This window comes from Lynx canadensis, chromosome X, assembly GCF_007474595.2.
Source record: "Lynx canadensis isolate LIC74 chromosome X, mLynCan4.pri.v2, whole genome shotgun sequence".
In the NCBI taxonomy this organism is placed as follows: domain Eukaryota; kingdom Metazoa; phylum Chordata; class Mammalia; order Carnivora; family Felidae; genus Lynx; species Lynx canadensis.
In genome coordinates this window covers 5,505,934-5,529,569 of record NC_044321.2, presented here as the reverse complement: position 1 = coordinate 5,529,569, position 23,636 = coordinate 5,505,934, and positions in this window count along the sequence as shown.

The window sequence follows — 23,636 nt, the reverse complement described above, 5'->3', positions numbered from 1 at the left end:
ATGGATTTATTGGGACACAGTCACACCCATTCCTTTCTGTACTGTCTATGGCTGATTGTCAGCTAGAAAAGCAGCATTAGGTATGTGTCACAGAGACCACATGAGCACAAGGCTGAAAAGAGTTACTATCAGCCTCTTCACAGAAGTATTTGCTGGTCACTGCTTTATATTTCTACATGGTGGTGCTTGTTGGCTGGTTTGGTTTGTGCCAACCTGGATTAATTCTATGTAGGAGATTTCAGACGCTATAATTTCGGCTTTGGAGGATCTTTGTGACTCTAATATATTTACCACGGTTTATTTGAGCCATACATATTAACATGTGTTGGGCATATGCAACCCAGTCTTTCATTTTGCAGCTAATGAAAGATTTGCTTTGATCAAGGGGATTTTCCACCCAAGTCTCCCTTGAGTTAACAACCAATAGCGCTATTGACTCGCATCCTATTTGTATTTTGTTGTTTATATGATTCATGAATGGAAACCAATATCGATTCATTCTCCTTGAATGCTTACTCTTTTAGGGACATGTACAATTTGTATTTATGGTCAGCCTTGCCAGATTCAGCAAATAAAAATACAGGATGCCCACCTGAGGTTGAATTTCAGATAAACACCAGATAATTTTTTGGCAAAAGCGTGTTCCATGAAAATATAATTCAAATTTAAAGCAGTGTGTTGTGCTTTATCTGACAAGCCCACTTATGATTTAAATTTATAGTATAATGTCAACTATACTTCACTAGTAATATATTTTTTAATATACCTCTCTAATGCCCCCCCCCCAAAGTAAGAATAAATAAGTGTATATCATGTGCATTTTCTAGGGTGCTAGAGCTCTGGGCCCGTACCTCAAAGATGAGGAGTTGATTTGAACTAAAAAACCAAAAGCTCCCACTTGCACAAATGCTTGCCGTTGTGTTGATGGCTGCCGCCTGTGGAAGAGACAGGTTTATGCAGACAGTAGAGTCCTTACTGGACAGGAATTAGGCTATAACCCAGATTGATTAAATATTGCCCACACTTAGGCAAAACGAGGAAGGAACCCATGCCCAAGAGACAGGAAATTAACAGAGTCCAGCGTGGAGTGTGTGTGCCATAATGGTGTCCGAGTGGCAAATACCGATGGAAGCAAAATCGAGACATGTAAGAATGTACTGAAATTGGCATAAAGTAAAAAGAATTGCTGGGTCTCATCCACAATTATTGCATGTACATTTTTGCCAACACAACTCGGTTTCCTTCTCCCTGAGTTTTTTTTATCCCCCTCCTAAAGCTGTTCAACAGTTTCTTACCAGGTCACACTCTCCAAGACTTTGGGTTTCAGCTTGAGATTAGTGAAAGGTTTTAAATGTATATCTTTTATTTTTCATTCATTAATGGTAGCATCTATAACACCCCACTTGTAAAAGTAATATATTCCATAAATCTTCCTTAGAAATATTTTGCATGGGGTTCTACTTAGCAATCCTCCTTGACGTATACATCTAAGACTATTCATTTGGCAAAAGCTAATTAAACTTGTAAGTACAAAGGCAATTAGCCTTAGCTGGTCACCGGTATTTAAATTACATTCGTTGGAAACAAACTTTGATGTTTAAGTGGTGGAGTGAAGTTGAAGGTCCCGGACGATATTGAGATGATTTGGAGGACACAAGCTCATCACTGATTATTCTCCCTTCTTCCACTTTCTCAGCCTCTCCCGCTACCTGCTCTTCTAGCCTGGGAGATTTATTTATCTTTCCTAAGCAGCATGCAACACCTTCGTTTTTATACTGAATCTATGGCTTCCATAAATCACAGGTTTTGGCTTTATGTATTATCCTTAGAGTCAAAATAAATGATTATGGATATTTATAATTACAGTTATTCATGGAATCAGCTCAATAATGGAGGGCTGTGTTAGTTTCACTGGGGGCTCTGTTTTATTTATATTGGAATAATTTTGTGACATAATAATATATCAAATAGGATGCTCTAGAGGGTGATTTTAGGGAACGTAGGCCAAAAGCTCTCCCAAGGGTTTACATGCAGTTTTAATAATATTCAGCTAAACACATAATCAGATGTTTCTCATATATTTTCAAAGGCCCCATATGGTTTGAAATGCCTGCCAGATTTCTCTGTTTTGATAAACAGAATGACATTTATTTAAACAGTTCTGAAAAATATCTTCGTTTTCTATACTCAGGAGAGTTAATGAAGTCCTTCTTTCAGGCAATGAAATGCTACATTGCCTGGACCTCTCCTATTGATGAGTCTGATTTTTATCCCTCAGATGTCATTCTGGAGAGACCCAAAGTATACTAGTCTTGAAAACTTTAAGAGTTTTAAACCAAGGATGGTTGATAGCAAGTGCCTGTGACCTCAGTGGACTGGCTGGCATTAATTTTGTAAAAAGTGATTTGTTATCTGTTACCCATGAAACTTGGTACGCTCTAAAGAGGTTGTTAGTTTTACCACATGACATCCAATATATTTATCAAAAATTCCAATTAATAGAAATCCAAACAGAATGACTGAGACAAATTGAATGGCCAAATGACTGAGTCCTTTTGACATTGTTAGATTACGTTGACATGTTTTCTACACTGACTCTCTGGGTCATTGCGCCTCGCTATTTAGATAGCAAGGAACTCGAATGGAACCGAAAGTGCTTGTCCTTGAAAAATGGGCTGTTTTTCTTTTGTTTGGCTTTTTCCCTGTCAACCTTCCCCATCTTTGAGGTTTGCTTTGACAGCTCTGAAGTTTGGGTTATATAGAGTAATATACACAAGGTAAGGAAATAATTAGGCTGCATGATACATTTTCATTTTGCAAACCACAGCTTTAAAGTATTCCTACAGTTTTCCCCTGTCCTTGCCACCTGACTCCCCATTAACCGGACAAAGGGATAGGGAGCTGACCACCTACCACCTACAGCCCTCCTTCTTCTGTCGTCCCACATCAGGAAGCGTGTGGTTTAGATGAAGCATGACTGTCTGGAACAGATTTCCCAGAGCTATCAATAAATTACAAAAACATTTAGAATTGTGTGTTGTTGCCGACTGTTGAAGGAAGTCTGCACTTCATTTACTCTCCAAGAAACATGGGCAAGAAATATCGTGGTATCATAATGTCGAGGATTGGAAAATGTGGGTTCATCCTGCTGAGGCCAAGGACAGTCCAGAGAGTAAGCTGTGGTTGGCACCTCACAGAATGTATCTCCATGTTGAGTTATTATACTGGGAGTTTCCAAGATTTTCAGTGTGTTCTCTATGCTTTGTGACTTCACTTTTGTAAAATTGGGTGCTTGCAAACTTCTTTTCAGGAGTCAACTTCCAAATTTTCCTGATATCTATCTGTATCGCTTTTTTGAGTGATATAACCTTAAACCATGCTACTGAGTCCTTATGAGAAGCTTCATAATAATGATAATACTTATTTTATTATTATACCAATACTTGCTTGGCTGATACCAATCCTTTCTCCACTACCTTCCTTGCAACTCTCAAAGATTATGCTGGAACTTTCCTTTTCAATACTCAGAATATCTTTTCAAAAGCATCTTGGTGTGCTTTGATACAACAAGCCTGCATTAGGTAGTTTTTGGTAATTACTAAAATTAATACTCATTTCATCGAGATGATTTCTGCACTCATCTGATGAGGCAAGTTTCAAAAATAGACCTAAATGTATTTTCAAATAACCACTGGCAAGTCCATCTGCTAACAGAGATTGAAATTCTCTATTTTAAAACTGCAGAATAAAATGCCATTTTTTAATTTGAGATTGTCTAGGATGTTGAAGGGAGAGGAGAATGTGTCAATGTTGGTATCATTAGAACTGTAGATATTGGAGGTAGAAGTTTCTAATGGCAATATTTGATATCTGACTCAAGTATTTCACTGTTAACAAGTCAGAGACATGCATGTGGGGTCAGGGGGAGTGAGTTTTCTGCTTTCCCCTGGAATGAATGGGCAGAAAGGGCTCTCAGGTGATGCCTGTTACTCAACCTGCCCCACGGGGTCTGACAGGTGCACATTGTTGCCTACATGGCCTTCATTTGTCTCGGTTCCCAAATCGTGGAAAATCTGTAGTTCTGTTAGGAAGAAATTCATAAGTTGGCTTCCATTTAAAGTAAGCATATTAATGGTCTAGATTTTGTAGAATTAAAAAAATTTTTTTGAATAATTTCGTAAGGAGACCAGATATGTAGCCTTTATTATGCAAACACAATTTGCATAAACAATTGAAAAAATCAAAGTGTGAAATAAAGTTAAAAGAACAGGTAGGAAATAAAGCAGAGAGCCTCCATATACCAACACGTTATTTTTTATACTAAATCATCTGACTGCACTGCTGAATTGAAAATACCTGAATATATCACACAGAAAAATGTTTTGCCAATCTTATGAAAAGGAGTAACCGAATAGAATTTTCTGCTCACATTTTTTACTTGTCTTCGTAATAAATTTTTGTTTTATAGTGTGAATAACAGACCCATTGTTCATGTTGTCAAAGGCAACTGACTTTTAAGAAATCTTCCCAATACTGATAGGATATTGCATGGGCTTTTACTGTTCTCAACCATAGATGGGTCTTACTTTATGCCCGAAAACACTGAAATACAGCTTCAACAGATATGAATGTGAAAGACATATGGTGAGTTAACATTCCTTATATTTTCCAATAAATCTTTCTAAACCCATATGTATATATGTATATATATGCATATATGTGTATATACACATATATATGAATATATGTGGGTTTAGAAAGATACATATTTTATTTATTTATTTATTTATTTATTTATTTATTTATTTATAAACAGAATCAAATTTTGAAACAAGCAAGCCCAGAGGAGAAATAAATAAAAATACATGGATATTTTATTATCTCTTAAAATAGCCTTACTTGAAAAGACCATCATTCTGTGGTGAATGGACCCACTTAATTCTGAAATAACCATAAGTTGGATGTATCCCATTCCCATCAGCAAGTCAACTTTAAGGCAACAAGGTGACCCAGGTCAGCACCCCTGGGGTTCCCTATGGCCTGCTTAAGTGGCAAGGACCAGTAGGAAATCACTTGACACTTGACTTTTTTGAAGAAGAAATGGCCAAGGTCTGGGCCATTTAAAAAGTAGCAATGCCAACTCCTAGAATTTGTCTGGTTTTTGTACTGGGCAGCAGTTGGATAGAAGCTTTGTGAGTATTTCACCTGAGACTGAGGCACATAGTGGACTGGATGTTTGTCTTCTATGCAAATCCATCACTCAGTGAGATCTCCAAAACACACCTGCCCACTGCCTGCTGGTTTAGCAGATCTTGATATCACTGCAGCATATCTGTCTGCTTATGATTACTGGTGAATATTGTTAGTGTTAAGATCTGAAGATGAGCCTGACTTTCTTTCATTCCCTAATTAAATATAGTAAGCATGTTATATAAACTAATGGACTTTTTTGCATGTAAACTTTTCTTACAATAGCCCCTCAAAGAATAAGATCTGAAAAAGAATGATAATTCAGTATCTTCACAGCTAAAAGGATTTTAATGGTATTTCTTTCTTGACATTTTGTTGGCTTGTAAGTGGACCACGTCATCGAATGCAATGTACACAGGGACATTTACTTGTCACAGCATCTTTGACAAGTGAAATTCCACCATTAGACTATAAATAAAAACAGCTGTGCAATCTCAGGCAAGTTGCATGAACTGAAGATGTGTCGAATACAAAAATGAAAGAGTTATTGGGGGATTAACTGCCTTCAGCTTTTAAATATCATTATAGGGGCGCCTGGGTGGCGCAGTCGGTTAAGCGTCCGACTTCAGCCAGGTCACGATCTCGCGGTCTGTGAGTTCGAGCCCCGCGTCGGGCTCTGGGCTGATGGCTCAGAGCCTGGAGCCTGTTTCCGATTCTGTGTCTCCCTCTCTCTCTGCCCCTCCCCCGTTCATGCTCTGTCTCTCTCTGTCCCAAAAATAAATAAATAAACGTTGAAAAAAAAAATTTAAATATCATTATAGACAACTTAATTTTAGATTAGCCAGGGCTTTTTGGGGAAAAAAATTCCAAAAAACAAAAAACCCAGAGGCTTCCAACTTTAATCTAGAAAATTGTTTTCATTGTGAGTCCTTCCCAATTATTGTTATGAAACAAAAAGCAAACCCAGAAAATATAGATAAAAATTCCATCAATAAGATTATTTAAATTACATATTTGATTAGAGGTCTTTTAAATTTAGATCATAAATCAAGTGAGATGGAGACTACAGCTACTGAAAAGCCAAGTTTCAAAGTGTTAAACAGTCTCTTGTCATTTAAATAGAAGCCATTTGTTATTCAGAGCTTTCTACTGATGCTGTAAATATTTTATAAATGATACATACTAGCTTAATCTCCTGAGAGCTGAGCAAAGCTCTCTTAAAAATCTGGGTGAATTAAGCATCATTCATTCAAATATAACATAGAAATAGAGAGAAGTCATTAGAACAGTTCAAAAAAGTGTATGTGGTGGAGGAAGGAGAAGTCCTCCAATCCAGCAAAGGGATTCTGCAAAATAATATATAGTTTTCTAATAAAGACCAGAAGGATATAGTCCATGACATTGTAAATTCATGGGACTTTTAAGATTAGTCAGTCTGGGCCCCTCCACGTAACAGAAACTCCAAGGACCTCATTATCTTGCTCAAAGTTGCAGGGCTACTTAGCTGCAGACTGAAAAGTAGGCTTTCTGTTGTTCTATACCTGATTGATTTCACCGAAATATCAGAATGTATACATTGTAATCTGAAAATTCCCCAAGATTTTTATTGATCTACCTGCAGATGTTACAGTTGGATTCCCAAAGATATCTCACATTGCCTTTTGTTGTTTGGTTTTCCCTGTAGATGCATTTTCTGTATCTAACTGACCCCTCACACTGAATAGACCCAGGTACTCTGGGAACGCTAAGTAAGACTGGGTAATCTTGCGTGTTCCTGACAGAGGAGAAGTTACAGGAACTCTGGAGGATATACACAAAAAAAAGAGTTCTTTCTCATTTTGCCCCTCCAGCTGTGGCTCCTGAGGCAATTGGCGGTGAGGCACTTTGCAATAGTAATAGTATAGTATAGTAAGAGAGATCAAACTGACATTGAAGTTTGTAAAAGTAGATCTCATTCTCCTGTGTGTTTCACACATCAGTCCCCAGGCAAATGTCCCCTTGACCACGTCTAGTTGACCATCATGTATACATACCTCAGCTGTGAGAAAATGGACCAAGAGTAGGCAAACTTCATGCTTCCCCTAGACAAAATGTCAATGGTTGGGTTATGCTAATAAATTATTCTTGCATCACAAATGTCAGTAGGTTTCTATGCGCAAAGGTATAATTAAATCCAGCCACAAAATTATGTGCATACTTTGAGCCAATATATATATATATATATATATAGATAGAGAGAGAGAGAGAGAGAGCCAATATATATATATATTGAGCCTATATATACACATATATGTATATATACATATATACAAATATATATACATATATTTACACATATATGTATATATACATATATACAAATATATATATACAAATATATATACATGTATATATATTTATATATATGTATATATGTATATATACATATATGTGTATATATACATATATATATATAAATTAAGAGAAGATTTTCCTTGCATTTTCATATAAAGGCTAAATTGTAGAGGTGTTTCTGGTGATGGTGCAAAATGCACACACTAAAGCTCTTGGGCATTTGAGCCAGAGAATATACCTAAGGCAAGAATTAAAGACTCCTGATGCATTGCTGCTCTTTGTCATTGTCTTGTCAAGCATTATACAAACCCCTGATCTTTATGATCAGGATTGATTTCTACCAAGCCTTCAGGTAGAACAAATACATGTAATTGTTGATTTTGTTTCCATTCATTTTTCCTGAGGGCTGTGGCAGGCAGTGAGGACATACTGAGATGAAAGTCTTGTCCCTGTTTACTGAAGTCCATTAAGACCAGGAACATGGTACTTGATGTCTCTTAAACCATAAAAAGGTGACAAATACTCCTTTTGAGCATTCTTTTGATGTCCTAAAAGCTAATGGGTTCAGCCTCTGCTAGTTAACAGAGCGAACCATTTGGCTCTGGATAGAAGTGTCATCAGGCAAGACCCACGGGCATAGACCAGACAGATAATAGGGAGGATCATTAATAGGTTTCCAGGATCAGCAATTCTAGCCTTATACAAAGCTCAAGAGCCTAGGTAGAGTGAAGAATATCTTCTTTGAAAAGAGCATCTGCTGGGAAAGGCAAGACAGACCACTCTTTTTTAAAAATATTTTTAAATGTTTATTTATTTTTGAGAGAGAGACAGAGAGAGAGAGAGAGAGAGAGAGAGAGAGAGAGAATGAGCGGGGGAGGGGCAGAGAGAGAGGGAGACACGGAATCCGAAGCAGGCTCCAGGCTCTGAGCTGTCAGCACAGAGCCCAACGCGGGGCTGGAACTCACAGACCACGAGATCATGACCTGAGCCGAAGTCAGATGCTTAACTGACTGAGCCAGCCAGGTGCCACAAGACAGACCACTCTTAAGGGGAGACGAAGACACTAGAACTACTTTAGCAACTACCATAAATGGAACCATTGTATATTTTTTTAGTAAGATGTTCACACCTGTAGGCATGTATTCATAAAAATGACACACCAATTACCCTATGGTAGCAAGACTGAGGAGGGGTTTTTGTTGAAAAGAAAACACGAAGGGTAAACAGTACCTCTTCTTTGCGTGTTCCTCTCTCACCTCCAGGCCTTCCAGAAGGTAGTGTGAGTGAGGGATGTCACACTGAACCTGTTGTGAGCTGGAGGTATGACCTTATCAATCACTGTGATTACTTTGGGTCCAGTTGTTTTACTAGTGTAGATCTTGCCTCTTCCTCAAAGATGGGAAAACTCTATTAACTGGGACCTCATATTCCTTTGAGGCATCAGCCCTCGACACTCCAATGGGATGTGTAATAAATGTTTGGAAAACATCCTTTTGGTAACTGAGGGAAGTTTGCCATAGATGAAACCATGTAAACCATAGCCGGGCCACTTGCCGTCCAACCTCATATGATCCTCTGTGCCCATTTCTCAGTCCATCATCCATCCGGTCCCTGTGCGGGAGTCAGTAGTCAGTACTGTTTGAGAATCATGGTACCCTCACACAATCCAGTGAAAGCTATGGCCCTTTGCCACAGGAAATATCCAGTGCACACACAACTTAGCACACGTCATCAGGGTGTTCCTGCCCCATCACTGCCAATCCATACATCCCTCATAACACCCACCTGCTCGCCAGCCCAGCCCTGTACTCTTGCTGTGGTCTCCTCCACACAGGTCGCTCCTCCAGGGCCCTCCATATCCCTGAGTTCTTAGGTCAAGTGAACGTGGCTGGTGTTAAATGCCATGATCCCCTGTCACAGATATATACTTCGCATTATTATATGAAGGCTTATCTGAAATTGAGCAGGGAAAAAAGTCTTCTATTTTGTTTCACTCAGCACTGAAGTAATAGGTGCACCAAACCCTATTTTGAGTGACATTTCCTAATGGATGCAATGACATAATTGGCCAACACCTTGGGGCCGAAGGAGGAAACTTCCAGAATGTTTGCATGAGGAGCTTGGCAAATCCTCTTCCCCAAAAGCCATGATAAAACTGGAAAAGATCAAAAATAAACCAAAGGACATGCAAGAGGTGTCAAGGGTCTTCTTAGTAGTTCTCTTGTCAAAACTTTTTAAAAAAAGTTTTACTTATTTGTTTTGAGAGACACACAGTGTGAATGGGGGAGGGGCAGAGAGAGAGGGGGGGGGAGAGAGACAGAGAGAGAGAGAGAGAGAGAGAGAGAGAGAGAGAATCTCAATCAGGCTCTGTGCTGACAGCACAAGCAAGGCTGGAATTCATGAAAAATCAGTGATATCCTGACGTGAGCCGAAACCAACAGTCGGATGCTTAATTGAGCCATTCAGGGGCCCCTGTCCTGTCAAAACTTTAAGATCTTGCATTGTACCCGTTTTGCCCACTTTGCCAAGCCTAACCCTGGATCAACACAACAACTGCCTGCTCTTTCTGATCCAGCATCTGACAACAGTGCCCTGCTGGGAAAAAAAACAAAAAAACAAAAAAACAAGCAACCAATCAACCATCCAGCCCCAGAGCCCCAGGACTGTGCCACCTGGAGACGACATGGATTCCAGTTTTATCTGGGCCCAGGTACCACTTAGAGATGTTTTCATTTCCCCCTGCAGCCTCCTCTGACATTACCCAAGGCAGTTATTCTACATTTTTACTTCTCACTTTTCACTACTCCTTTCCCATTCTTGTTGATCCTTAGGTAATATATTTCCTCTTTATCCTGTAGGGAAAAGAACAGTCAAGTCAGAACTAACTCAAAGTACCTGCTCACTGAGCATCTTTCTCACTTGTCAGCATCCTCCCTTTGCCCAAGCCCAGAGCCCTGTCCTCAGCACCCTCCTGACCGGTTTCTCTCCCCTTGTCCTCCAGCTTTAGCTGCCTTCTCTATGGGTTCCTTTGCTTCAACTCTTCAAAACCTACAAAAATTGTACACTTACCTCCTTCCCAGGAAGACAAAAGTCTTCCCATCACCTTGTATCTGTCTGTCTGTCTCTCCCTGTCCTTTCCTCGAACTGCCAAATTTTTGTCATATTGGAAAACACACATAACACAGAATTCACCATTGGAACCATTTGAAAATGGCATTTCACCATTTTGAAGTGTACGTGTTGGTGGCATTTAGTTCGCACATAATATCTGGCAATGCTCAGCGCTGTCAAGTTCCAGAACATTGTCAACACTCAAAAAGGAATCCCTGTAACCATTAGTAGTGACTCTCTCTCCCAGCCAATCATGAATCTACTTTCTCTCTCTGTGGAGTTTCTGATTCTAGATATGTCCCATAAATCCAGAGCCATATTCCCTGCAAAGATTGTAAACAACTAACAGCGTTCACAGTCTCCTCCCTGCATGTTATTCTCAATCTGACCTAACCGAAACTAGATGCGGGTGGAAACAGCCTCTTGTCTGCCACATGACAATCTAATTTGTCACCCGAGGGCCCTGTAGTCCTTTCCTCCTCCACACTTTGGAAGTATTTGAAACAGATCAGTAGGGTTTACTTGGGTTGCGATCTACATTTCTTGTTCTCAATAAGGAGTACAAGATGTCAGCACCACTGTGAGAGCCACTTATAATGCCATGTCCAGTGGAGGAAAATTGACAAGTACCACAGTCCTCAGGCCGGGTTTCTAGACTGACTTTTCACCTCTATGCTTGCCTGCTTTGACTTTCACAAAGACCATCTTGGGCTCATTTGCATTTTCGATTTTCATTATAAATGTTGGTTTCCTGTGTTGAGCCCAAGTGGATTTTTCACATCATATCATTGTCTCCTGAGTTTATATACTCTAGGTCTGTGAATGGTTTTTGAAGCCTCTCGTGCATAAGCACATGTTGAGTTGGCCTAGATGTTCAGTTTTTATCAAGAATTGTGAGACTTCATCAGGCTCAAAAAGGAAGAATGTCCCTAGAGACATAAGTCTTCAGATGTTTTAGGTCCTATTTATCATGCATGTTTTGCATGAAAATATATTCTGTCTGCATAGAGAAAGCATTTGCAGGGCTATTACCTCTACAGAAATGGGAAAATATTTAAAACTTTAAAAAATTCTATCTTATGAATAGAATGGGAATATGGAAAGATGGGAGTAGGATGAGGAGTGGATTTGTTTCTGGAGTTGTTTTCTATTCTTCCTAAAATGAGAGGGATTGTCACTGCTGATCTAAAAGCTAATGCCCTGAATAATTCACAGTTATCCAGGGACACCTTTGTTCTTGCTAGAAGTTGACACTTAACAGATTTGCAGAAGGTCATCTTGTCCCTTAGGCCAGAAGACAGCATAACATTAATTTCCCCATTTAATTAAATCAACTCCAGAGGAACAAGTGATCCAGGACTGTTGCCTAAAAATTATTACCCAGTTTGGAAGAATAATGGAGTAAACAAGAGAACATTATTTGTTAATGTCAGTGAAATAATAAGATTGCGATTTTTTGTTCCCATAAGACGTCATTACCCAGTAACACACTCAGTGCTGGGTTCCCAGCCTCAAGGTAAGCAGCTTATGCTAAGGTCAATAGACAAGGTAAAAAAAAACATGTCTTAATTATAATGTGCTTGCAGCTGGAATTGCAAACTTTCCTTATTATCATCAGTGTTTTTGGAAACCTTCTTTATATGTGAAATGGAGTTCAGATAAAAAAAAATCCTCTATGCTATATGGAATTAGTATTTTGATTGTTCAAGGGTTTGGGCCATACAATAGTTTAAAAAGTCCTTTCTCATCATCAACTTGGCTAGATGTTTTTTTCCCCCATTTACGTAAGCTATATTTTAAGCCTCTGATTAATTCAGAATTAGGTAGTGATTATTCATCGCTTCTAAACACGCAACTTATTCACTCCCTCAGAGATGAAAGGGATTGGGTTTTCTGTTGTTTCCTTGTTTTGGGGGGTGTGTGTGAGAGAGAGAGAGACAGAGACAGAGACAGAACGCACATTATTTCTGGTGACGTGTGAAATATTGTCTACCAGGGAAGCTCATTAAAGAATCGGCACCCAGGTTTTAACTGGGGAGTTGATTACATAGGCACCCCCCTGCCTACCAGCATGTACTAAAGTTCCAGACTCAGAAGGAGAGCAGTTGTTCACCATAAACCACACTGGGCACAGTTTAGCACAGTGAGCCATTCTTGTCGGAGAATGGCCATGATCTTCCTGAACTCCCAAGTCCCCAAATGCCAACTGAGGGCCAACTTTGCAAGCAGGGGATGTCTAGGACAGCAATCTCAGGTCATGTATGTTGATGCTTCTCTGCATGACCATCAGTCCCTCATGTCTGGCCCCTGCTTGTACATACCTCAAGATCCGTCCGCATCATGGAATCTTATGGTTCATTCATAGGAACCACTTCCATTCCCTGAGAGTAGCATGTTCTCTCCCACCTGTTCAATGCCTCTTACTCCTTCTTCTGCCCGTGATGTTGTGGAGATGGCTTATACTTTGGTAAGCCAATGCAAAATACTATGCAGCCACTGTGAGACACACAGACATGAGTGAGTCAACAAAAGACCAGTGTTTCTGAACATTGGTATTTGGCACCTTGATATTTCTGGACATGAATGTTTTCTGCACTGTTTTTGAAGCAGGTATGTGTTTGTTACAGGTTTTACCGTCACTCCATTTCATAGATCAAGCCATTAGAATTTCCTTCTGAAGCTTGTTTGCATTTTTGTGCGATCATTCTTTTAAAAGGATGAATTGAAATGTGGTTCTATAATAAGCAATGATTGCTAACAAATATTAGTTTTGTAGATTTCCTCTGATTAATGAAGGAAATTTACACTTACTGAACTGCTACCACCTTTGGGTTTTTTCCCCCTTATAATGTGAAATTCAAACATTAAGTTGTTTTTGTTACAGTAACTCACCTCTTCGTGGAATATTCATCATTTCTTCTCAGTGATAAATTTCAGAGCATAACACACTGACAGGTGTTGGTAATGATGTGAAGCGTTTAGAACCCTCACAACACAGCCAGTAGGGATGCGGGATGGAGCAGCTGGTTTGGAAATCGCTTTGGCAGTTACCATGTGACTTAGCAGTTCTACTCCTAGATGCATGACTCAGCAGTTCTACTCATAGATGCATACCCAAGGGAACTGTAAACGTGTTCACAAAGAGACCTGAATACGAATATCTGAAGCAACATATTCCTACTAGCCAAAAAGTGAAAACAACCCAAATGTCTATCAACAGATGAACAGAGGAACGAAATACAGTCTGTTTCTACAAGGGACTATTATTCACCCACAAAAAGGAATGAAATAGTGGTTTGTGCTTCAGTAGGAATGAACTTTCAGAACATTATGCTCAGTTAAAAAAGCCAGACACAAAGGTTGCGTATCATAGGAGTCTACTTACATGAAATGTTCGGAACTGGCAAATCTGTAGAGACAGAATGTAGATTTGTGGTTGCCAGGGCCCGGGAGAAGGGGATGGAGAATGCTGAGAATTGGTGTGGGGTTTCTGTGGAGTGATGACGGTATTCTGGAATTAGATAGTAAGAGACGCTGTACACTCTTGTGAACATAGTAAAATCATTGAACCGCACACTTCAAAATGGGGGGGTTTGGGGTGCCTGGGTGACTTAGTCGGTTAAGCGTCTGACTTCAGCTCAGATCATGATCTCACAGTTGGTGAGTTCAAGCCCCGCGTCGGGCTCTGTGCTGACAGCTCAGAGTCTGGAACCTGCTTCAGATTCTGTGTCTCCCTCTCTCTCTCTTGCTCAATGCTCTGTCTCTCTCTGTCTCTCAAAAATAAATAAATGTTAAATTTTTTTTTAATGGGGGATTTTATGCTGTGTCATTTGTATCTCAAAAAATGAAAAAAAATCAAATCATGAATTTCCATTTGAAGATGAAGGAAAAAATGTTTTTTTAAATTTTTTTAATGTTTATTCATTATTGAGAGACAGCATGAGCATGGGAGGGGCAGAGAGAGGAGGAGACACAGAATACAAATCAGGCTCCAGGCTCCGAGCTGCCAGCACAGAGCCCGATGCGGGGCTCGAACTCACAAACCATGAGATCATGAGCTGAGTCGTAGTCAGACGCTCAACTGACTGAGCCACTCAGGCACCCCGAAAAAATGTTTTAAGTTTCTCTGTGAAGCACTTTAAAGAAATTTACAACAGAAGATCTAATGGCAATTTTAAAGAAAGATGAGAACTGGAAACCAACGTCAGCCCCACTTGATTTGACAGTCATGGGACTGTTTGCAGAATCGTTTCATTCAGCAATTAGAGTTTCAATTGCCAGAGGCCCAGTCACAGCTAATAACGCGTGGTAATGTACACTTAGTGATCCTGATGAAGTAAATTGCTTTCTTCATGTAAGTCTTCAGTCTGCTTACAATGCTTCGAAATAGTGCAGATTTTTCTCACAGATGCACGAGTAGCAGGAGGCAAGGACATATTGAGGGCATTTGGAAATTCTCACTTTTTCCTATAGCTCCACCAACAAAAGTAAAAAATGTGAATGATGACGTGCGCAGAAAGCTCATGTCTTTCTCTCTCTTACACTCAACTGAAATGCTGTTACATTTCTCACTCTTTTTAGCTTTGGTAGCTTGTGATTGAGCCAAAAACAATTGCTCAGAAAGAGGAATTAGTTCAAGCAATGCCACAGTTAAAATGGCATTTCCAAATTACTGGTTTTCCGAGTCTGATGACATTGTTAGACCATGAGGCTTCTTCCTCAGTGTTTATGCTACTTGGAGAAATATAATCATAAGTTTATATATTTCAATGTTTGTGCCATTTTTATTTTTTTAATGTATTCACACTTCATACTTAAGATATTTTATCTTTAATGCCATGCTATTTGATAAAGTAAAATTGCAACAAAATGCTTTCCCAAGAACGGGAGCAGTTGCGATACCTTGATTGTATAAACAGTGTCCTGGTAGAATAAATTAAGTGTCCATAAACGATGACAGTTTTTAAAAGATCCTTCTATTTTGCATTTCTGTTTTTATGAACATGTTATAAAATGAGGCATGCTCATTACACGAAGGTAAGAAAAAATATTTATTCATCTACTTAAGGAATATTGCTAAATATCTACCATCTGTCAGACTCAGGGAATGGAAGGTGGAGTAAGGCGTACAAAGGAACTCTTTGTGATGGCGGTGTCTCTTAGTGCGCCAGAGGGGTGCTCCATCTGGTCAGTGGGTGCATGCTGGTTCCCTGCAGCAGATGATCAGAGACCTCCCCTTACTTTCTTTCTACAGCTCAAAGACCCCACAGTGTGACTTGCCCCCAAGAGTGAAGCCATGCATGGGTGCCAGGAGTAAAAATAGTAAAAACCTAGCAATTGTATGGTCCACTTTTATTAACTATAATCCCATGAAGTTATAAATCAATGGCCGAAAATAACAGGAAACATGAATTACTTGGGAATTTGGGAATACTTCAAAAGAAATCTGAATCAAAGTATAAATCAACATTTTAGCGATGGGATTTGATCGCACTTTGGCCTCCCACAAGACCCTTTACAGTAAAAGACAATGGGAAAAGTGATTCTAAAATGGTAAGACATTCTGGGGCGCCTGGGTGGCTCAGTAGGTTAAGCATCTGACTTCAGCTCAGGTCATGGTCTCACGGTTTGTGAGTTCGAGCCCTGCATCGGGCTCTGTGCTGACAGCACAGCCTGGAGCGTGCTTCAGATTCTGTGTCTCCCTCTCTCTGTGCTCCTCCCCTGCTCATGCTCTCTCTCTCTCTCTCTCTCTCTCTCAAAAGTAAATAAAAGAATTTCAAAAAATTAAAAAATAATGGTAAGACATTCTAGAAGAGAAACGTCAGAGATGAGATACTTGTGTAACGTGGAGAGCCACTGCACACAGCTTTGGATTGCTTCACATAAATATCAGGAACGGAAGTTTCATTTTCTGCTCTGTGCTGCTTATGGAGTTACCTGCATCATTCCAGGGAGGGGATGGAGAGAGCAGGACACCATTTGCCCACCATTTATGGTAGAGGAAGGTATGGTAACCTAATTGGAATGTTCCATAGGATTAACATGTAACGTAATGGCCATAGACTAAGAATTTAAGTTCTGTTATCTCGGTTGACCCTTCTGATAGCCTGAAAATTAAATATCATTAGTATCTCTATTTTACAGATGTGAAAACAGGCAGATGGAGAGGTAAATAAGTATTTTGCTTGGGAATAAATAGTGAATAATTGGTAAAGATGGACACAGGTCATATTTGATCATCATCACTTGTCTATTTTCTGTCTGTGCTACACTTTCTATCGATGCATACCAAACACCTACTGATTCATTTAAGACTTGGGTCAAAGATCTATACATCACCTTTTCTAGAATGCATCATCTTTTGGTTCTCAAACAGACTAGTGGTTGTTCTCTCTGTTGTGGTTCATCTCACACCACATATCAGGGCTGTTTACTTACTGGTTGCCCTTAGAGGAGACGTTCTGTTCATATTCATGGTTTTATTACTGGAATCTGGATACGCTCAGGCATACAGGAGGTTCTCAGTAAACATTTACTAAACAAATGGTGATCAATTGAAGGAGTAAGTGTTAAATAAACATTAATTCTCCATCCTCTGTTTTTATGTGAATACTAGAATTAAGTTTACCTAGTTAAAACATTGCCTTGACATTTATTCAAACCCCCTGTTTTCTATGAATTAATCAAAAACTCCTTTGTTTTTTAGATTTTCACTAATTAACAAGTGACATCTCTTTGGAGTTATGTCATTCTAACATATGAAGTAGAACAAAATCAGACAGTGCAGATAGTTGACGTCCGGGTGAGGGGTGAAACTCACCCAGCTGCCTTTCCAAGTCCCCACACAACACTTGCACCGATGTTGGTAAACGCTCATTAAATCAAATCTCCTTCCCTTGCCTCCACGTATGCCTGATTCAACAAGTCACTCGGTGATTATCTTCCACCTAGGATCGAGGTAAAACATGTGCTTGAGAAAGTTGTCTTGTAGAGATTCTTGAGATGGCTAGTTATACACAAACAAATAAATTACGAGAGCAAATGCTCTGACCTTTTAGAAAGAGATTTGTTATATGGGTTGAGAGTGAAGAAAATCGATTCTTGTTGAACTGATAAATGTCCCTTCTAGATAGTTTACGTTGCCATTAAAGCATGAAGTTGCCATTTTTCTTTATCTGTCACCTACTTATTTCCTGCATGAGCTATTCAGGCTTTCTAAATCATATCTGTTGGTCACCTGCCAAATGCTTGGCTGTTGGGTACATATGGAATAAATTACCCAATGAAAAACATCTCAACAATTCCTAGCTATTTTATCAAGTGCACCTGTAAATCTTAAAATGCCTATAAAGAAACGTCTAACCAGCACATCGGACACACGATACAAAGATCTCACATAGGACAATAGTAACTAAAGTTTGGAATGTTAACTCAACTTAGGAAATTTCAGTAGCTTAGGGGGGAAAAAAATCCCCAAGCCAAATTTTGAAATTCTGATAGATGGTAAACACTATTTATACACACATTTACATTACTCTTCATATTGGAGAAGCTGATGGTAATGTTTCGTTTTTAGGGTAGAAGGGGGAATTCTCCAGTAATAGAAGGGGAGACCTACCCAGGAGAAAAAGGAGGGCTTTTTCAGGCACCTATTTTCCCAAGCATGAGGAAGGCTTGCCACTCTGAGTTGAGTATTTTCCTGTAGAATACTTGTCAAGGCTCCCTGTTTGGTGAAAGCTGTGTCCTCAGGCCCAGCATAATGGCAGGATATTAAATATTTGTTGAATAAATGCATTTCATTGCTAGTTCGTACCTTTTTTGCCTCTATCTGGATCATTCTTTTCTGCACGTATCTCTCAATACCCCTTCTGGGATTATGTACATCCTTCAAGAGGAAGGCCTTCTTTCTTTGGGGGGGGGACACTCTCTGAGCCCCCCTTGCAGCCTCCATGGGGAAAATCTCTCCACCTTTTCTTCGCGCTCTCTCTTGCATTCGGGAACCTTTATAACACACGTACTTCTTCCATTTCTTGTATGTGTTTGCATTCCCAGGATCTCGCACACAGTTTTGTCAATAAATAGCACTTGAATGAGTGGGTGAATGAGTAAGCGAATAAAGATAAGATGTCCTTTATTGCCTTTTCTCACTCAAGTACATCCTTGTTCTGTGCCTCTTTCAGAGAGGTGCACGTTCACTGAGAATGCGGTTGCCAGATTTAACAAAACTAAGCAAAGTCTTACCATACCATCCAGCAATCATGCTCCTTGGTGTTTACCTAAATGAACTGATACGTCATGTTCACACAGAAACCTGTATGCAAATGTGTAAGCAGCTCTATTCATAGAGCTTGGAAGCAATCAAGCTGTCCTTCAAAGGGTGAATGGATAACTAAGCTGTGATCCATCCGGACACTGGAATGTTATTCAGCAATGATGTAAAATGGGCTCTAGTGCCGTAAGAAGATGTGGAGAAAGCTAAAATGTCTGTTGCTAAGAGAATGAAACCAATCTGAAATGGCTACATACCATGTGATTCCAAGTAGACGACATTCCAGAGAAGGCAGGACTATGGAGACAATAAAAAGATCAGTGGTGGGGCGCCTGAGTGGCCCAGTTGGTTAAGCGTCCTACTCTTGGTTTCGGCTCAGGTCATGATCTCACAGTTTGTGGGATCAAGCCCCATGTCAGGTTCTGCACTGTCAGTGTTGAGCCTGCTTGGGATTCTCTGTATCCCTCTGTCTCACCCCCACTCATGCTGTCTCTGTCTCTCCCAAAATAAATAAATAAACTTTAAAAAATTTTTTAAAAAAAGTTCAGTGGTTGCCAAGGGTTGGGATATAGGGAAGGGAGGGATGAGTCAGCACAGCACATAGGATATTTAGGGTAGTAAAGCTACTGCAGACAATACTGTAATGGTGGATACTTCATTATAAATTTGCCCAAACCCATAGAACACACACATGTACCACTCTGGTGGTGGATGTTGATAGAAAGGCTGTGTGTGCGATGGGGAAGGGGGTAGATGTATGGGGACTATATGTATTTTCCACTCCGTTTTCCTGCTAACCTAAAACAATTCTTTTTTTTTTTTAATTTTTTATGTTATTTTTATTTTATATTCAAAACTGAAGGAGACAGAATGTGAGCAGGGGAGGGGCAGAGAGACAGAGACAGAATCTGAAGCAGGCTCCAGGCTTCAAGCTGTCAGCACAGAGCCCAACGCAGGGCTTGAACTCATGAGCAATGAGATCATGACCTGAGCTGAAGTCAGATGCTTAACCAACTGAGCCACCCAGGTTCCCCCAACCTAAAACAATTCTAAAAAATAAAGTCGACGGAAACAAAAATGCAGGGAACCCAATTAAATATGAATTTCAGATAAATGTACCTTCTTAGTGTTAGCATGTCCCATACAGTGTGTGTGTGTGTGTGTGTGTGTGTGTGTGTGTGTGTGTACAAAAGAAACTTAGCTACTGCTAACTTTTATTTATTTGTTTTAATTGAGAGAGAAATTGGGCCACCTAGCTGGCTCAGTCCAAATAACGTGTGATTCATGATCTTAGGGTCATGAGTTTGAGCCTCACGATGGCTGTAGAGGTTACTTAAAAAATATTTAGGGGTGCCTGGGTGGCTCAGTAGGTTGGGCATCCAACTTCAGCTCAGGTCATGATCTCATGGTCCGTGAGCTCAAGCCCCGCATCAGGCTCTGTGTTGACAGCTCAGAGCCTGGAGCCTGCTTTGGATTCTGTGTCTCCCTCTCTCTCTGCCCCTCCCCTGCTCATGCTCTGTCTCTCTCTCTCTCTCTCTCAAAAATAAATAAACATTAGAAAAATAAATTAATTTAAAAATTAGAAACTTTAAAAAAATTTGAGAGAGAACTTACATACCATGAAATTCACCATGGTATACAGCTTACTGAGTGGTACTGTAGTCACAGAGGTGTGCCAACATCACTCTCTTAAATTCCAGGGTCTTTTTGGCTCCCAGAAGAAAACCCCCCACCAATGAGCAGCCCCTCCTCATTACTCCCTGCCAGGGGCTGTTCTCCGCCTCAGTGGATTTGGGACTGGTTGCTATCAAAGGCCTTCTGGAACTTGGGGAGTCTCTGTTTCCAAGTCCTCCCCACCCAAACACAAGCAGGCCATTCCCAAGGGCAAAGGGAGCCTAAGTGTCCTGGCGTTTCTGTGGAACTTGTATTTGGAATTGAAATAACTTCAAAGGCCCTGTCTTTAAATCTCATACTGATATCATGGCATCGTCTATTCAAATAATCTGCAAATTTTCACTATGTAGAGTGCACACCACCTAGTCTGGGGCTTCAAGGAAAGCCTTGCATCACAATACTGACAATGACAGGTTACTTCTGGCTGCGTTGGTGTCTACAGTAAATTGTAGTTTATATTCTTTTGTGAATATTGTGCCATTACAGATTGGAAGAAAGTGCTCACCCTTCCTCCCTCACTCACTCCCTTTCTTCCTTTCTTCCTTCCTTTCTTCCTCCCTCCCTCCTTCCCTTCCTTCCTTCCTTCCCTCCATCCTTTCCTTTTCCTTCCTTCCTTCCTTCCTTCCTTCCTTCCTTCCTTCCTCCCTCCCTCCCTCCCTCCCTCCCTCCCTCCCTCCCTCTGTCCCTTCCTTCCTTCCTTCCTCCTTCCCTCCCTTTCTTCCTTCCTCCCTTCCTTCCTTCCTTCCTTCCTTCCTCCCTCCCTCCCTCCCTCCCTCCCTCCCTTCCTTCCTCCCTCCCTTCCTTCCTTCTTTCTTCCCGCCTTCCTCCCTCCCTTCCTTCCTTCTTTCTTCCCTCCTTTCTCCCTTTATCTCTATCAGAAATTATAATTCTGAAAAGAGGAACTAGGAATTTAAAAGAGTTTGCATGAAAACTCCCTGACATAGCGTGATTTGAGAAAATGTCTGTGGGCACAACCCCGGTACAGCCTAGGATGGGTCCCCCCTTGCTCTGTCAGGAGGGCCCAGCAGCACCCACACCTGTCTGCCTATTCCTTTTTTGGCAGGCCATGAAAAGGTTGGCTGCAATCAATCACTGTGCAGCCCAAGACATTTAGGATCAGATAAGTTTTATGATAGGAGCATATTTAGGCAGTGATGAAGAAGTGTGCTTTTTATTCTTAATGTATCACATCTGGGTTATCCTTTGCCAAAGTCTAGTAATGTTATAATTAAGCATGAATTTGAATTCTTACACAATTCAAAACTAACAAGAACCATGATTAAAAACACATGAGAGTGACAGTTCATTGAAAAAGCTAGCACTTTTATTTCTTTTAAAGCTATCATAAGAAAACGGCTTATGTGGCCACAGTCAAATCCTCTGCAGTTAGAATTAAGTACTTTTCCTTAATGCTGTTCCTGCCCTGGGTCTGTTCAGAGAGCTTTATGAGTAGAGGAGAGGTTCCTATTCTGTAGAATAAGAGTAAGTAAGATATGCCCTCTACGGGAGAGCCCAGCCGGCTCTGTCAGTACAGCATGTGACTCTTGATCTTAGGGTTGTGGGTTCGAGCCCCACGTTGGATGTAGAGATTACTTTAAAAAAAATAAAATAAAATCTTTAAAAATATATGCACTCTATGATGAAACACAGCATATTAGTGGCCTGCAAATAACTTTAAGAGCTCCCTTTTTTCCTCGAAGAAGTATTTGTGAACTTTCTATATTTGAGGACAATTAGAGGAACCTCATAAGGTTGGAGCAGTGTGAGAATGTAATAACAACTGTTTTACCAGATAGCTTCCTCACAGCTGCTGTGTGACGGTCCTGGGGCTGCACACAGGAGGATCCCGACCTGTAGATGTGGGAGGCAGCGAGTATATGAACCCCTGTGAGACAACAAAAAGTACTAGTGGCCACATCACGGCGAGGAAGTGCTATATAGTTGTGACAGATCACACTGGCCTGAGCTACAGAACATAGATCCCCCAGGAGGAGGCCCTGGAGTCCGTTAACAGAACTGATGGGAAGATTCAGCCAAGCCGTAGGGCCACACACTCACTAAGCAGCAGCATGGTGGCCTCCACCAGTTTGGCTTGCCACTCTTCCATGGATTCCCAGTAAGAAGACAAGGGTCCCAGTGGATTCAGACAGGACAGGCAGCAAAAGGAGGGTCAGCATGGCATCAGCTGTCCACAACTCTAGTCACACAGGACAACACAGAACCAAAAGGGCCGGCTGAGAGCTGCGACGAGCTGTGGGTGGTTGGTCGCAGGGAGATGCAGGAGAAGTGACCATAAAGCAGGGCTGGGATCTGCCTGACAGCGGCTCCGCACAAGGCTTATCTCCCCTGGCTCCAGAAGGAGTCATAAGATACTCCACCAAGCCGTGGGTCAAAGTGTGGTCAGGCTTTGCCTGGGTGGCCCATGGGGAGACATGCAACGTGCCAGGACACCATAGTGGAGGCTTTTCCCTACAGATGATTGATCAGTGTCAGAGGAAGGGATCTGTGCCTTCACTTTCTGGGCTGCACAGCGTGTGTCCCCTTTGATCTATCAGAAGCATTCCTGGTGGAAATTCTACAAGGAACTTGTGAAGCCAGCGTTGGCTAAGAGGGTGGTAAGATTGCATGGAGATCTTCCCTCATGAAAGCTGGGGCCAGAACTCATGGTTCTCTCTCTTGACTATTCCCAGTAGGATAGAACAGTTCCTTTGTCTTCTATGCCTCCCGCTCTCCCATTCTCTCATCCTGTATCTATTTCACTGTTTGTCCACTAAACACCAGTGCTCTTAAGCATGCCTGGAACCTCAGGGGAATGACCTTCCCCATAGAGACCTGAATCCTGAGGATTTCTCTCTCCCTTATGAACATCTGTCAATCACTGTTGCTTGTTCTCAGATGTCCGAGACTGAGGAGAAGACAATAATGAGAAATGTGATTCCTGGAGGTGTGGTCAAGCCAGGTGCCCTGAGATCCCACCAGAAGCTCCCTCCTCCTGGGATTCACACATGGCAGTGTAACACATTTGTCTTCAGCTTTTCTGTGTTACCAACCAGGGGGA